Source organism: Thermobia domestica, chromosome 16 (assembly GCF_964235325.1).
Source record: "Thermobia domestica chromosome 16, izTheDome1.hap1.1, whole genome shotgun sequence".
Classification (NCBI taxonomy): Eukaryota; Metazoa; Arthropoda; class Insecta; order Zygentoma; family Lepismatidae; genus Thermobia; species Thermobia domestica.
This window is the reverse complement of record NC_137469.1, coordinates 186,664,918-186,680,160: the sequence shown is the minus strand read 5'-3', so window position 1 is coordinate 186,680,160 and position 15,243 is coordinate 186,664,918.

The following is a 15,243-nucleotide window of genomic DNA, read 5'->3' as shown; positions in this document are numbered from 1 at the left end:
TTATGTGCTTACGAGGATTCGTGTTGGGCTCACTCCGAATAGAAAACATGGATACGTGTCTCCACTGAACGATAGACATACGAGTCAAGGTGTAGACGGGCGCGCTATGCGATAAACTGCAAAGCATGAAAAATAGATTAAGACCACAACTTGCAGTTCTTCTTGCCGATTGGTGCTTATCTCCAATGATATGTCGGATCATACGGTATTTGGAACAAAGGAAGGTCGGATAAGCGAGACCATGGTGCATTGGTGTTTCACGCACCTAAACTTGTAAAATGTTTGTATAAACAATTATTTTTAACTCCCCAGCTAAATTTGTGGGTATGATCAGACACCTTGCCTTACAAAGTATAGTCTTATAAAGAAAAAAATATTTTTAGCTAAAAGCTAGAGAAAAGCCAACTTCAATAATTTACTTTAGTTTTTTTTTTTTTTTTTTTTTTTTTTAATAATGGCAAACTAGTCCATTTCATCACGATAAATCACGTTTGGTACTAAGATATCTTTTTCTGTCCGTATATATCCTTCACACTTTGTTGGAGACAAAATTGTTCTTTTCCCATTAAAACAGGATGAGAGAAGCTATACAACAGCATGAACTGAAAACAATAGCTATTAGAAAAAGTACTCTAATCCTGGATAAATACGTCATTACAGCAAAATATCAATAAGTTATGTCCTTACTATATTGCTTCGGTTCTATATTAACATGCAAATTATAATGTTTTGTATATAAAAAATGGGATGGGACGGGACGGGATTCGATCTTGAGTCAAAATAGTGCGAGAATTACTAATCCACCACGCTTTCCACCTAACCATGGAAACTACTATTTGCTTGTTCTCTTTTTCTTAACAAATAAATGCTAATATCCATAGGATATGTCACTTCCAACCTCAAGACAGGAGATTTCCTCTTTGTTTCTATATTTCCGTCTATATTTCATCTTGGTTACAGAAGCTAATTTATATTTGGCAAACCATTTAGACACTAGGTTTAAACCAATAAATTCAATATTTTACTTCGCTTTCCAGTTCCTTACGCCAGCTCGTTCACTGCCTATTGTCAATTTCCCTCCGCAATCGTGCTTTGCTACTGAAAATTCCCTAGAAATCATGACTGCCAGTATACACAAAACCGAGCATAATTTTGTTTTTTACTTATATTTTTATTATTTTATTATATTTTTTGGAAATATCTGCTTAGATGGATTGCTTTCTATTATCTCTACATACTAATAACTGAATTTTACCCATAAACGTAAGGAAAATGGAATAAATTCGAAAAATCGTGAGTTACAGTATACGCGCAATATTTTTTGCGCATGGGAGTACCTTCAATGCAGTTAGGAATAGCATTCCTCCAGTTTTTCCATATTCGAGCGTAGGGTACAAGAATTTCTTCCTGACGAAAATACCACCTCATAGCTTGGTATTAACAAGGATCACTGGATGGATGATTGCTGAGGTATTTGGTGTTTGTTTAGAACATAATAACCAAATTTCAAAATATTCGAAAGAAAATCCAATCATATTGCTCCTCGAACACCACGAAAACCTCGTAAACATCATTGTGGTAGAGAATGCTTACCAAAATGGCGTGTTATGAATATTTTAACCCGCATTGCAGTCAAACTGCAACTGGTGGATTTTTCGCTTTATGGACCCCTGAGGACCCATTACAATCGGGTGTGCAATGACTGGCTGATTAATAACCAAGGACAAACTATTTCTCCTCATTCTATTGATGAGTTTATAGGACGGGTATACCCCTGTGCTATGACACAATAAAATATCATATCTCGATTTAAAAAGACTGTAATATACCCTTTCAACAGTGCTTCTTTTACAGAAGACTAATTCCTAATATCTTTAGTAAATGATCGTCCAAATCCTTCGTTGAACAGAAACGCACCGTTTCACCAGCAAAATCTATAGACAACCTTACCACGCAGAATGTTGCTGTCATATCTGAGGGTATGGACCATGGTTCATCAGAGCTTGTGCCTCAAAGCTCGCTTATATTAGCTATCCAAGAAACTACATATGTTATATTTTGCAGCAATATCTTCCACTGCGTTAGTATTCACTCAGAATATCCGTCCTTATCCGAAGGCTGCCTACCCCTCTTAATAAAACCAACCGTGAGAAAAAGAGGAGTGGTCGAACAAGAATACTAACAGCAACTCCAGGAAAGATGAAACCAAAGAAGAAGGATTTGCACAGCAAAAGCGAAAGAGATTTCGGTATTAGAATTCATTTACAACAAGTAATAGGAAGGTTGATACAAACTCAATCGAAGACAGTATTTTCTCTCAAGAACAGTGTGTTGATATATTCTTTAGTAGTTCTGTTAGTGATGTAGGTCTATCCATGAACGAAATAGGATGGGAAAACACTAATATCAATGTTGAAAACCGTAATATTATACTTCTTAAATTTTACATCAATAATGCGTACAGTTTCTGCCAGGTTTTCCAGACCAATTACTAATGGTTGAGATCACTCAATGGTAATGGTTACTTCTTCTTTTCAAATTAAATAATATGTTTCAGAGTAACTTCCGAATTTCTTTTCATGAAGTGAGTAGTGTGTTTTCTTGGAATGTAAATAATTATAAAATGGAAGTTATTATGTATATTATTGAAATTATTAATATGTCAGGCGATGTAATTGTAAACTTAATAAAAAAAATAAGAAATAGCTCAACTCTGCGCTGCACAGCATTATTAGTTTGATAGAGATTATTATTATTATTATAGTTCGATGTGTCCAATTCTGCTCTGAGTTTATGGGAGTAGGTGATGGTGATGAGGAACGACATAGTAGACTGAAGAACGTGAGATGAATCGGGTTCGGGACAAACCTGAGAAGTACACGGATAGGATGTTTATCTACCTAATTGCCCACTTAACCAGAGCTAGCATCAAAACAGGAATCCTACATATCAGAACTGATCGGTCTACTACTGAGCCACTTCGAGAACCGGAAACATTCATGTTGGAAATGAACGTAATTCTTTCTACTCCATATCTTATCCCGAATTGAATCCAAAGCACCGAGAATTATCAAAAACCGTAAAGAAAATATACATACTTCATATTATGTGAAATCAAATGTAAATTCTAATTCTCCATATTCTTCTCCACACCCACATTTCAAAAGCCTGCAATCTTTTATCTTCCCTTTTGCTTAAGTCCATGTTTCTGCCCCATTGAGAGAAAATGTATAAAGCAATCTAAACATCTGAAAAGAAAACAGGTTCGCAATTATAGTATCGGTGTCTAAACGTATGAACAAGTACTATGACTATGGGCTATCTAGAAGCAAATGTGATTAAGAAGTTTGGATAGTTTATCTATTCATGTTACGATGTTCAATATTAATGTTTACAGCGTTGAACATTAATGAAAAACGCAAGTGCAACTCTGCAAAAATTGAGTCACACACAACATATTACAGTAATGCTTAAATATACTTAGTGATGCCCACGAGACAAGATTTGAGAATGTATCGTCTCAAAAAAAGTTTCGAAAGTTTTGTCTCGTCTCGAAAACCGTATATATATTCTATTGAAATAGATCTATTCAATATGATGATGTTTGTATACACATAGTTGGACTTCCGTCCTTGTTCAGTTTCATCCCTTACTAATTATAATACTTCAATATGAACGACTCGATTATGTTATATACAGAAACAGTATCAATCAATATTGTATACGCTTAGTTAACTATCTACCCTCTGTATTTCGCGATTCATCGCCATATTTAATCTCACTCTATTAATAGAAAAACTCCAATTTAATCTTTTCAGGTGGCTAAAGCGCGTAGCTCCATGGTAGATTCATAATAATTAGCGACTTGCTTTTCGAACTGACTGAAAATCTTACCTGGTGAGGGATAGTGTCCGAATTCTCGTTTATATTCGCGAGATCAGACTAGTTAAAATTCTTTGCGGTGTTACCTCTTACGAGAGAACCTATCCAAGTAAAACTCTGACTTCGAGTCGAGACTATGGCCGTTGGATACCTTGTCCCAAAAGAACATAACACGAAAAGGGATATCCTCGATCGCAACCATTGCGGAGATAAAACGTGAAATGTTAGATATTGAGCTCCATACTATATATTACAAATTCGGATTCCGGGTCAATTTTTTCGGGAACGGTCCCGTAAGGAAACGTAGCCAATACATATCAAATTAGAGTGGGGAGCCCAGCACCTTTTGAATGAAAAATTAGTCCCTGGGGCACTCGCAGGGTCCCAGGCGAAGTCCAACTCAAAATTTGCAAATCGAACCTGGTGTCAAGTAGCATACTGTACAAGAGCTATTGTTAAATAAAATAAGATAGAACATATCTCAACTCTCTACGATAACGCTGTGCAAACGGGCAAGTGGTCAAAATGTCAATACAACCTACATCAGAAAATCTATGGCCAAGCTTCTAAATCCGTTAAGTTGCGACTATAACAAAACAGAAAAATACGTTTAAAAGTGCAAGGTATTGAAGTCAAACAAATTGCTGCAGTCTCTCACAGAGTTGCACAACGGACCTTATCCAGGTATAAGTGTGACTTCGAATGACCAATGGACCATAGAATGACCATGGCCATTGGATTTCGTGTCCTAGAAGAGAAAGATTACATTGTTAACCGCAATCGTCGAGGAGGGTGAGAAGGACAAAAGCCAACGGTATATGCGTCGCACATCGGGACCCCAAATTCACAGATTCCACCGTGGAATTTCTATCGGAAGGTTGGAAAAAACTGGAATAATGGTGCAGAAATAAAATATATCGGAGGATGCTTTTGAGAGAGTGACTCTGCAGAAATTTCCTTTACTTCAACACCTTGCACTTTTAAACTTGTTTTTCTGTTATTGTCGCAACTTAACGGATTTAGAAGCTTGGCCATAGATTTTCTGATGTAGATTGCATTGACATTTTGACCACTTGCCTGTTTGCACAGGGTTATCTTAGAGAGTTGAGATTTGTTCTATCTTATTTTATTTAACATTAGCTCTCATACAGTATGCTACTTGACCCCAGCATCAATTTGCAAATTTTGAGTTGGACTTTGCCTGGTACCCTCCGAGGGCCCCGGGAACACAATTTTTTCATTCAAAAGGTGCTGGGCTCCCCACACTAATTTGATATGTATTCGCTGAGTTTCCTTAGCAGACCGTTTCCGAAAAATTTGACCCGGAATCCGACTTTGTTATGTATAGTATGGAGCTAAATTTCTAAATTTTTACGCTTATATCTTCACAAAGGTTGCGATAGAGGATGTATTCCTTTTCATGTTATGTTCTTTTGGGAGAAGGTATCCAATGGCCATAGTCTCGACTCGAAGTCAGAGATACACTTGGATAGGTTCTCTCGTTGGAGTTTATTTTTTAGTTACTTTGTTGTTAAGCGTTTTATATTTTCTAATTTAATCTCTCTCTCTCTCTCTCTCTCTCTATATATATATATATATATATATATATATATATATATATATATATATATATATGGCTATTTTTACAATATTATTTTGTCGAGCTTATATCTAAACATCAATTTTCTCTAGAAGTCTTTGCTTTGAACAAGATCCATGTTTTGGGCATTGGCCTTATCGTAACGAGAATGAATAGCCTCGATGCTGACATCACATTAAACCTTAATGAATTAATCAGTCAATTGTAGATATCGTGTCACATAGGATCGGTGTTAAAGAGGGGCGTTAAATTTCCATCCATCAATCAATATAACATAATAATGAAAACAGCGAAACATATTTCATTTTATACTCTTAAGCAAACAGTTCTTGTGAATTGAATGATGTTAATTACTGAGTGGCTGGTCACAAAGCGATTCAGCCACTAGATGTCAATGTAGGAAAATCCATTCACAAGGAGATGATAATAAACCATTCCCATTGTATTAGGGAATTATAGGTACATGCGAACTACCAATTCGAAAGACTTTCATCAAATATTGTACATTTGCCATTTCCATCAAGTTAGAAATCGCTTTAGCTTTGGAGGAAAGTCATTTACACTTAATGATCTGCATGGACCAGGCTCAGTCTGAGACCCGCAATCCGCTTCGGCCTACAGGTCGCACTTGGGAGGACCAGCTCATTTCCTTCTTTGGATCGGGTCTGGCTCCTGCGGGTTTGATACTGCTTTCTCTTGAGGGTAGGACGGGCTCGAGACGATTAATTGCAGTTCTTTAATAATGTTTCTTATTAAATGATAGTTGGAATAAAGCTAAGCGTTGAAGTCTGTTTGCACGGCTTCACGTGTACTGAAAGACATTGCAAACAATGCAATTTGTACAGTTAGTGATCCTTAGCTGTAGGACCAGGCTCAGGCCAAGACCTTTTAAAACTTAATGGCCAGGTTGGGTTCGAGCCAAAAACCTCCAAATCTTTGCGGGTCCGAGCTGGACTGGAGTTAGCTACGTTAGGGATGGATTTGGCTTGGGGCGAAAAGATCGGCTCATGTATTTCTCTAGTACAACTTCAGCAACTCTAGTTCATGAAGTAAAAAGAAGGGGGTATAGAAAGAAAAATCTCCAAACCAATAATTTTAATGAAATAAGACTTTGTCAATTTATAATATCAGGGTATGGCAGACCGCTTTAGCTTGGTTTCAAATTATATGAATGCCAAATTGAAATCTTATTTGTAGAACGGATATGTATCCACATGTGCAAAAAATTGCGCGTATACTGCCACTCACGATTTTCCGCGTTTATTTCATTTTCCGTACGTTTATGGGTAAAATTTAGTTATTAGTATGTGGTAATAATAGAAAGCAATCTATCTAAGGAGATATTTTCAAAAAATATATAATAAAATAATAAAAATATGAGCAAAAACAAAATTATACTCGGTTTTGTCTACTTGCAACGATGATTTCTAAGGATTTTTCAGTAGCAGAACACGATTGCGGAGGGAATTCAGTAGGGGAATCAAGGTGTTGGATCAAGGAACTGGACACTGTAGTAAAATCTTGCATTTATTGGTTAAAACCTAGTGTGTAGATTGCCTGCCAAATATAAATTAGCTTCTGTAACTAAGATTCGTTCGAAAATATAGAATTAAACTGAAAAACTCTTATCTTAAGGTTCGAAGCGATACGAACCATGGTTATTAAGATTATTTCTTAAGAGAAAAGAGCAAACACAGCGTTGCCTCCGTGGTTAGGTGGATAGAGTGGCGGACTCGTTATTTTATTATTTTGACATCACAATGAATCCCATCCCATCCCATATATTTTTTTTTTACAAAACATTATAGGAAGTGTATAATGGATATATCCTTTAATGGACGTATTTATTCAGTATTAGAAAACGTGTACTATTGGAAACAGTTATTGTTTTCAGTTTATGGTCTTGTATGCTACACCCTCCCTACCCGTTCCTGAACAGCAGACAACTCACTTCGGATTTGTGTGTCAGGAACAGGAAAAAGAGCATACGCGACCTTGACAGTCTTTCCAGTGTTACCCATTGTTATATCGACATGACGTTATATCGAATGACGCTTGTTGTCATGAAAAAAAGATTGAAAGGAAAAAAGCTGATGTCAAATAATCGTTTGTGTGTGTGCTTGTGTTATTTTTTTCTTTTTAGAGTATTGACTTTCTCTCTATTTTTCCTTTTTAATATCCAAAAGTGCGAGAAATGCAATCAAAGTCTGTGTAAGGAATGTTTTTCTCGAACGAAGCTAAATTATAAAGATCTATGTATGCTGAACACGAATACTTCCAAAAGATAGAATGATAATGAACGATAATCATACCATATTTCAACATTATATAGTAGCGTGAAAAACTGATATTAAAATTATATAACAAACAGGCATAAGCTTTTTTCTAGCATGGCAACACATTAAACGTAACTCATTAAATTTGGGAATTGCAAGTTATCACTTTACGTGTCATTGTATTCCTATTAGTTTTCACGTTCGAGCGACGAAAGAAATTCTAGTAATAGTGATAAAAATCGAATTCGAGATTTCAATGAATTCACGTTTCACGCCCCCACATATCGAAAAAGTGATTTTGATGTATGTCAAACTGTTCGTCTGTCGGTTCGTCACGTTTTAACATGCATTCAAATAGAGGCCATACTGTTCGACGTATCTGGACCGAGTTCTAGACATCAAGTTTCAATAACACTTTATCGTTTCGAATTCTATATCCCCCGACACCTAAAAATAAGGACAGTTTACTGAAGGATAAAAATTTAACATAATTAAATTGTCTCAAAAACAGCTGTAAACATTTTGCTTATTATCTACAAATATGGTATGAATCATTGCTCTGAAAAAATACGTAAGGTCTAATTTACTGTATGGGATGCGTTTTTTCGAACAATCTTTTCAATCACATTTCATACATAATTGTATCATTAATAACCTAATAATATGACACAACTCGTTTGTCCAGAAAAGATACACAAGGGATATTTTATTCTTGGGGACGATTTTTTTAACGATTTTCTCAGAAAGTACTCAGACGCTTTTGCTCATAGTTCACATACAATTATTTCCTTAAGAATTCTAATATATGGCATAAGTTATTTCTAAGAGAAATATGAAAACTCGGTACTTTAAATTTGTACGTAAGTTGCTTCCAACAAAGTTTTCCAAGATACATTATTTTTTTCGCATTTCCCAAATAAAGGTTTCAGTAATAGCTGCAGCCTAACACGAGTCAGTTTAAGAAATTTGAGCGAGAAAATTCAGTGCGTTTCGTCCGTACCCATTCTTAAATATATTTTTAAATGTTACACCTAATCACAATTTTCCTAACAAAATCGAAGGTTCTTTTTAAATGTGCTTTCTTGCGGCCAAATGGTTCAAGTGCATTGGTTCTGGATTTGATTCCCGGTGAGAGCTAATGTATTTTTATCCAACGTTAAGATATAGGTGCAATGAGAAAAGTGTTTAAACAAGCCTAACCAAGCTAATGAATAATACTAAGAAATAATACAATATTACGAAATTATAGAAGAAACGTTGTTAATATTAGATATTTGAGTGTGAAATGTCCAACCGATGACAGTCAACTCCAAAGGTAAGAAAGTGAAACATTCAATATCAGGTTAATCAGTGGTCTCTAGTTAAAGCTATCATACTAGGAAGTGATTGAGATAGCAAAAAATGTTGTAATTGCTGGGAGACATGTTAGGAGAATACATTGGGTGAGAGAGTTTAACTCATGAATAGTCTGCACCTTCGTTGAGTGTTGAAGTGCGTAGGTCTATATAGGTTTGCATTGAAATGAGTATTAATACAGAATATCTGTTGAATATTACGGAGGCTTGCGGACAGGTTTGCAGTGCATTTCACGGAGTTCGATATTTTAAGGATCCTAGCGAACTCCTGAGCCTTCCCCACTGTACACTATAAGTTAAATTCGTGCTTAATTAAAAACTATTTGCTTAAATTTAACACTGTTAACCGTTATCACCTGTGCACTACGGACAACAATCCGCTAGTATTTCTTCAGTTTTGTCCTTTGTTTTAGCGCCATAAATGTTTTTGTTCATAAATTTCTTTGTCTATTATTTTGCATATACGTAGCGTGGGCATTAAATTTTGACTTCTACTTCATATGCATCTAATTACAAACACACGTATAGAATGAACACAATAAACTTGGAATATATAATTTGTGTAAAGAAAATCATACACGAGGCGCTGCACGGGAGAGCCGTGTGCATACTTTTGGCAGTCAACCTCCTAAGAAATTTATAATAATAATAATAATAATAATAATAATAATAATAATAATAATAATAATAATAATAATAATAATAAACAGAAAACGAAACAGTTATGTACATGGTTTATTTATTTAAGTATGTAAGTGCAATGTACTTAAGTTATTTCTCTCTCTCTCTCTCTCTTTGAAGGCAACAAACCTTAGGGTACCAAGACGTAGAAAAGGACTTGTGGCACTCACGACTATAGGGTGGTGTGTGTTTGGCACATCGGCTAATCTTGTTGTTAGTCCCATTTTTTGGACCGGATGAGTTATTCACGGTAGAATATACAAGAAAATATACCTTTCCTTTACTTTTAAAGTAAATAATTACACTCTTTCCCTCAATGTGATACTTGTTTGTTTAACTGTATACAGATAACTGATCCGCGGAAGAATCGTTGATAATAAATAAAATAAACTCGATAAATATTCTTGTAAATAATAAGTAAAAGTTTGCGTTACACTGTTCATTTTGCTGGGCACGCCAGTGTGCCGTGTTATCCGGTTGTGGCACACTGGAATATAGGGTATGGCTTTCTATTTTTTCCCAGCTATTTTAACTGCTTCAATTGAAATGAATCTACAATAATAAGAGAGTGAATTTAGTCTTCTTATCCTTCGATTTGAAAGTAAGATCCACTAGAATTGTATATATAAAAATAATAGTACTCAGAATTCTAAATAGTTTTTTGTTTTATTCGAAATGACATACTTCCTGCAACTGTTTGGTTGGAATTATTTGAAATCAAATCTTTAAATTTTATGACCTACGGTTATACCGGCTAGGCTAAAGGACACGGTGATGATGAGAAATGAATGAAATGGTGAGATGAAGAAAGTGGGAGAAAACGGGAGAACCCCGAGAAAACCCTTGTTCATGGTGTTTCTCCACCACAAAATTCACTTGGTGCGAGCTGGGGTCGAACCAAGGATCCCATGCACCAAAGATGAACGCTTTATCACTGAGCCACCGCGGCCCCTCTGAAATTATTTATAGGACAGAGTAACTACGTTATGAAAACTTGATATCGAACACATTTGTTTAAAAATACCAGCTTTTTGTGATATATTGCTTAATATTCAAGAAAACCTAAGTCTATAGTAAAAATAATAATAATAATAAATTGAAAACTCTCTGGACCTAGTGCATTGGCACAATTCCAACAATTAAAAAGAATTTGTTTCCTTCTCATGTAAGTGTACAAGGACTTGATCCCTGTTGCTTTCAATATACGAAGAAATTGGTCAACTGTCAAATGAGATGCTACATAAAATGCCCTATGCAACATAATGTAGTATAGAGCCATCATTTCAGGTTGTATAAAGAACACTTTCGTTTTAGCAAGAACAGATGAAAATAGGAAGTAGTCAGTTTTAACCTAGTAGAAACTTTGCTGATTTAAGGGAAAATGCATAGAGTTGTTGGATATTAAATGTAGTTCGGATTGATGGAGTAAGACATCGTAAGTAGTTTATTGTTTGATATATACTGGGAGTGACCAAGCCATTACTTATGGAAATATCGAAAGAGATATGTGAATGCTGTTAGTTTCAAACTATTGTACAAATGGAAAATTTAAGGAAATCTCTAAAACTCTGAAATCACAGATCCAAATTGACTGACTGCTAAGTAAAACTGCTAAATCTGACTAAAGCCAAAGAAAAAGTCTTAACGACCTTTGTTACAGTTTTAGACATATCATTCTCATATCAAAACTACGATAGAAGTAAACTATGAATAAATGTAAATTTAGTTTTGGAATACCAACAAATGATTTTGCTAGATGTAAATTTTGGGAAAACTTTTTATGAGGCTTTAGATTTTGTTTATTGGTTTGTTTGTTTATTAGCTTCCCCATGCCCGTAAACGTCGCCAATACCTAGTGGCTCACTTGACGGTAAACGGCGATCGTGGATATAGCGAAGCGTCCAAGGATTGCCGCTAGTGTGCCACTAGTGGCAGGAATTCGTCGAGTCGAAGGAATTATCGGGGGTATTGAAGTTACCACCACGTAACAGCGAGAACTTCATTTTGATCCGTGCTCCTTTGATTTGTCACGGAGGATGGCAAAGAGACAAACACGAACTATCGCCAGTCACGTGCATGCGGTTATTATTATATAATATTTTCCCTGACGAATTGTTATTATAAGGACAACACTTGAGCTCCGGGGGTCAAGAGTAACTCCTGCTTTTGCATCATGAAGTGAAAAATCTTGAGATGGGTGCGTATAATTGTATGAATTTGGTTGGCAACTGTCGCTGATCACTAGCAAGTGAATATGGGAGAACTATGAAAAAAGTAAATAGACGCTTGTCATTTTGTTATAAAATTACATGATGAGTGCATTTCATCTGATTCCAAGCAGTTATTGTCAAATACACACGGTTAAAGGAGCACTCTGATTAGAAATATTAAAACGACTTCAACGATTTATCACTCTACAAGCTGTCTTCATAATCGCCTCCGTGGCGAATTCGGAAAAACACGCAACTAGTAACCCTAAGGCTGGTGTTTCATGCCGAGCTAAGGGCACTTCTTTTACTTTTTTAAAAATGTTTTTAGACTCACCTTGATGCAAAGAAATTACGCATATAAGCGATTTAACGTATTTTAGGGGAATAATTTTGTGATTCATTGGCGTTCCGTCGCTTCTCTGCCGGTAGTGGTATAATTTTCAAAACGGAAGTGGGACCAATTTTTGGCTGCGGGACCGCCAATTTTTGGGGACGTGTCGCTAGTTGTTTATCGGTGGTCCACTGACGCTTACGGCATGGGGTTGTCCCCTCACAAGTGAGACAGATTGCAATCGACCAAAACTGTTTTGGAAAAATAGGAAACATCTTCCGACTTCGACTTCCGAATGATTCGTTTAGGATTAACTCGAATCAAGGCTGCGCCACGGGAAGGTAGAACAAGTAAGGCAATCGCTCCAAGTAGTACGCTCGAGAGCATCCGTCTCATTGAAGACTTAGACTCTTCAGAAAAAGTAACAAGTTTATTACTTTGTGGGCAGAGCCCTTATATTTTATTTATTTTAGGTTTATTTTCAGTTAATCATATTTTATTAAAGATTTGGATTTTGAGCATTAGATTCAAAAAACAGCAAAGTGTCAGGAAGTAATAATCCACGAGAAACAAATTACATAAACATTGTAGTCATTGCTTTTTAATGTAGAAATACATATGCAACGATGGTATGTAGCACGCTTTCTTTAGCAAATTGTTTCATTACAGGAAATTAAAATCAGAATTCAATTGTCTGATTGAAAAGAATTGACAGAATTCGTTGTAAGTAAATTTGTAAGATGTTTGGGAACACAAGACACTCTTCTAGGGTATGTTAGAATTGCCAGGAATTGTGAGTCGAAGCATTCCAAGCATTGCCAGTCGTCGACCACAATGAGGAAACCATTGCGTTTCCTAGACAACAAAGAGCATGCAGAAGCGGCAGATTCCAGGTCACAGGAAGTTCAACAAAAACGAGAGGACCAGAGGTCACTGGAGCAGTTGGACAGTCGAGATCAGATCAGTCAGGAGTGATCAGTCGAGATCAGTCGGAGACGGAGAGTTGGAGAAACGGAACAACGACTACAAGTCGGAGATCGACGTTAAAATTTTAACTAGTAGAATATCTAGAAACAGCTTTATTTAAATTAAGCGAGTTAACGTTTCGCTAAGACGAACTCTGAAAGTTTATCATACGTTACGGAGAAGATATTATTATGATGACCGTTCGCAAAACTTCGGCGTAATCAAATCATATCGCAGCCCGTTCTTAGTGCGAACCTCCGTTCCACCCTTTGGAGTGACCGCCAGCGAGATACCATCCAGCCTGTAGTTTGACGATCGGAAGGAGCTTTTGGTGGACCAGCATTTGCAGGAGCATAAGAACAGAACACCAAGAGGTATGTGCTACTTTCTAAACATTAGTCGAAGGCTCAATATTTGGTATGCAGTGTTAGAACTGGCAACTTCTAATTACCCGAATTTATACACGACACCTTACACGTACTTACGCAAAGTAATGAAAATACAACAGTAATTCAATTATCGAAATCTGGAGTTGTTATTTAATTACAGAAATCCCCATAATAACAATCCCGAAATATTATCTCTCGCTTAGTTGTACATCATATTCCCACTCATTTCAGATAGTGAGTGGAGGGTAACTTCTCTGTGTTCACTCAAAACATCCCCAAGATTAGAAGCGAACCAGGGAGGTTCACAACTTGTAATTTATTCTTTGAGTCAAAGTATTTTGCATAAAACATCGTTTCATAAAATACGTATATGATTGTGTACTATTAATTTCGAAAATTGTACTCATAATATTATTTCCGTTCATGGATTTTAAAAAACAAATTTCGAAGAAAAAAAGATCTCCGATCCACATATCTCTTCATGTTTGATATGGAAGTGTCATCTTCATTATTGACCTTTAATCTATTTTAGTCCTACGCAACGCGAATCAATGGGATGGCTCTAAGTGAAAACATTCATTTAAATGGTTAAGTAATCAGGAAATTCCTGCTGTTATTTCACGAAACACAATAGATCTTGAGGAAAAAACAATTTTGCTTACCAGGGGGAGAGAGTAAATCATTTGCTTATGTTTGCTTAACTAGGAAGAAGGCAAGTGCGCCGATCCTGGGGGCCGGGCCCACCAAAGCTCATGCCGGCCCCCTTTGTAATTATGAATAAACGATATTTGGCATAATTTGAGGGCAATTTATCTTAAAATCCTCATATATATCTTGTGCATTTGAATGCCTCACACCAAATTTACAGAGAAATCGGCGTCCTTGGAAAAAGGTCTAGTGAAATAAATAAAAATGTTATAACGTAATACTTGAACAACTCTATCTAATGGTGGAAAGTAAATTAGTATTCAACACTTCTTTCAATTTTAAGCATTTCAAAGATTCTCGTAATTTAGTATCGTCCCGGATTTGCATTTTTGAAGTACGAGAAATCGGTCTATCTATATCTTAACGTGGGAATCGGTTTCGGACCATGCACTTATGCCGCTTTGCCAGAAGATGCACATAGGAGTTTTTCTTTCGATTTCCTTAGGAATATTGCGAATAGTATGACTTTTGAAACTATGTTTAAAAAAGAATACACACCGACACAATAAGACGATAATCTGATACTAGGACATATATTGAATTGTTTAGAATTTGTTCTCACGCTACCAAAACAGTACTTATGTTTTTTATTCCAGCCTTTTAAAAAAACATTTCCCACTATTGTCTGTTCTAGGACGATACAATTCTAGTTCATGTATATGCTAGCTTTAGAAATACAGTAGGCTTTCGCTTGTCCGACATAAACGGGCAGGCAGAACGCTGGATAATATGGATGTGTTAAGAAAATACCTATAAATATTAAAAATAAAACTTATGATATAATTTTACATATTACGATTTTTAATAATAATGTTTCATAACAAAAAAACTGCAGTGCACTGAAT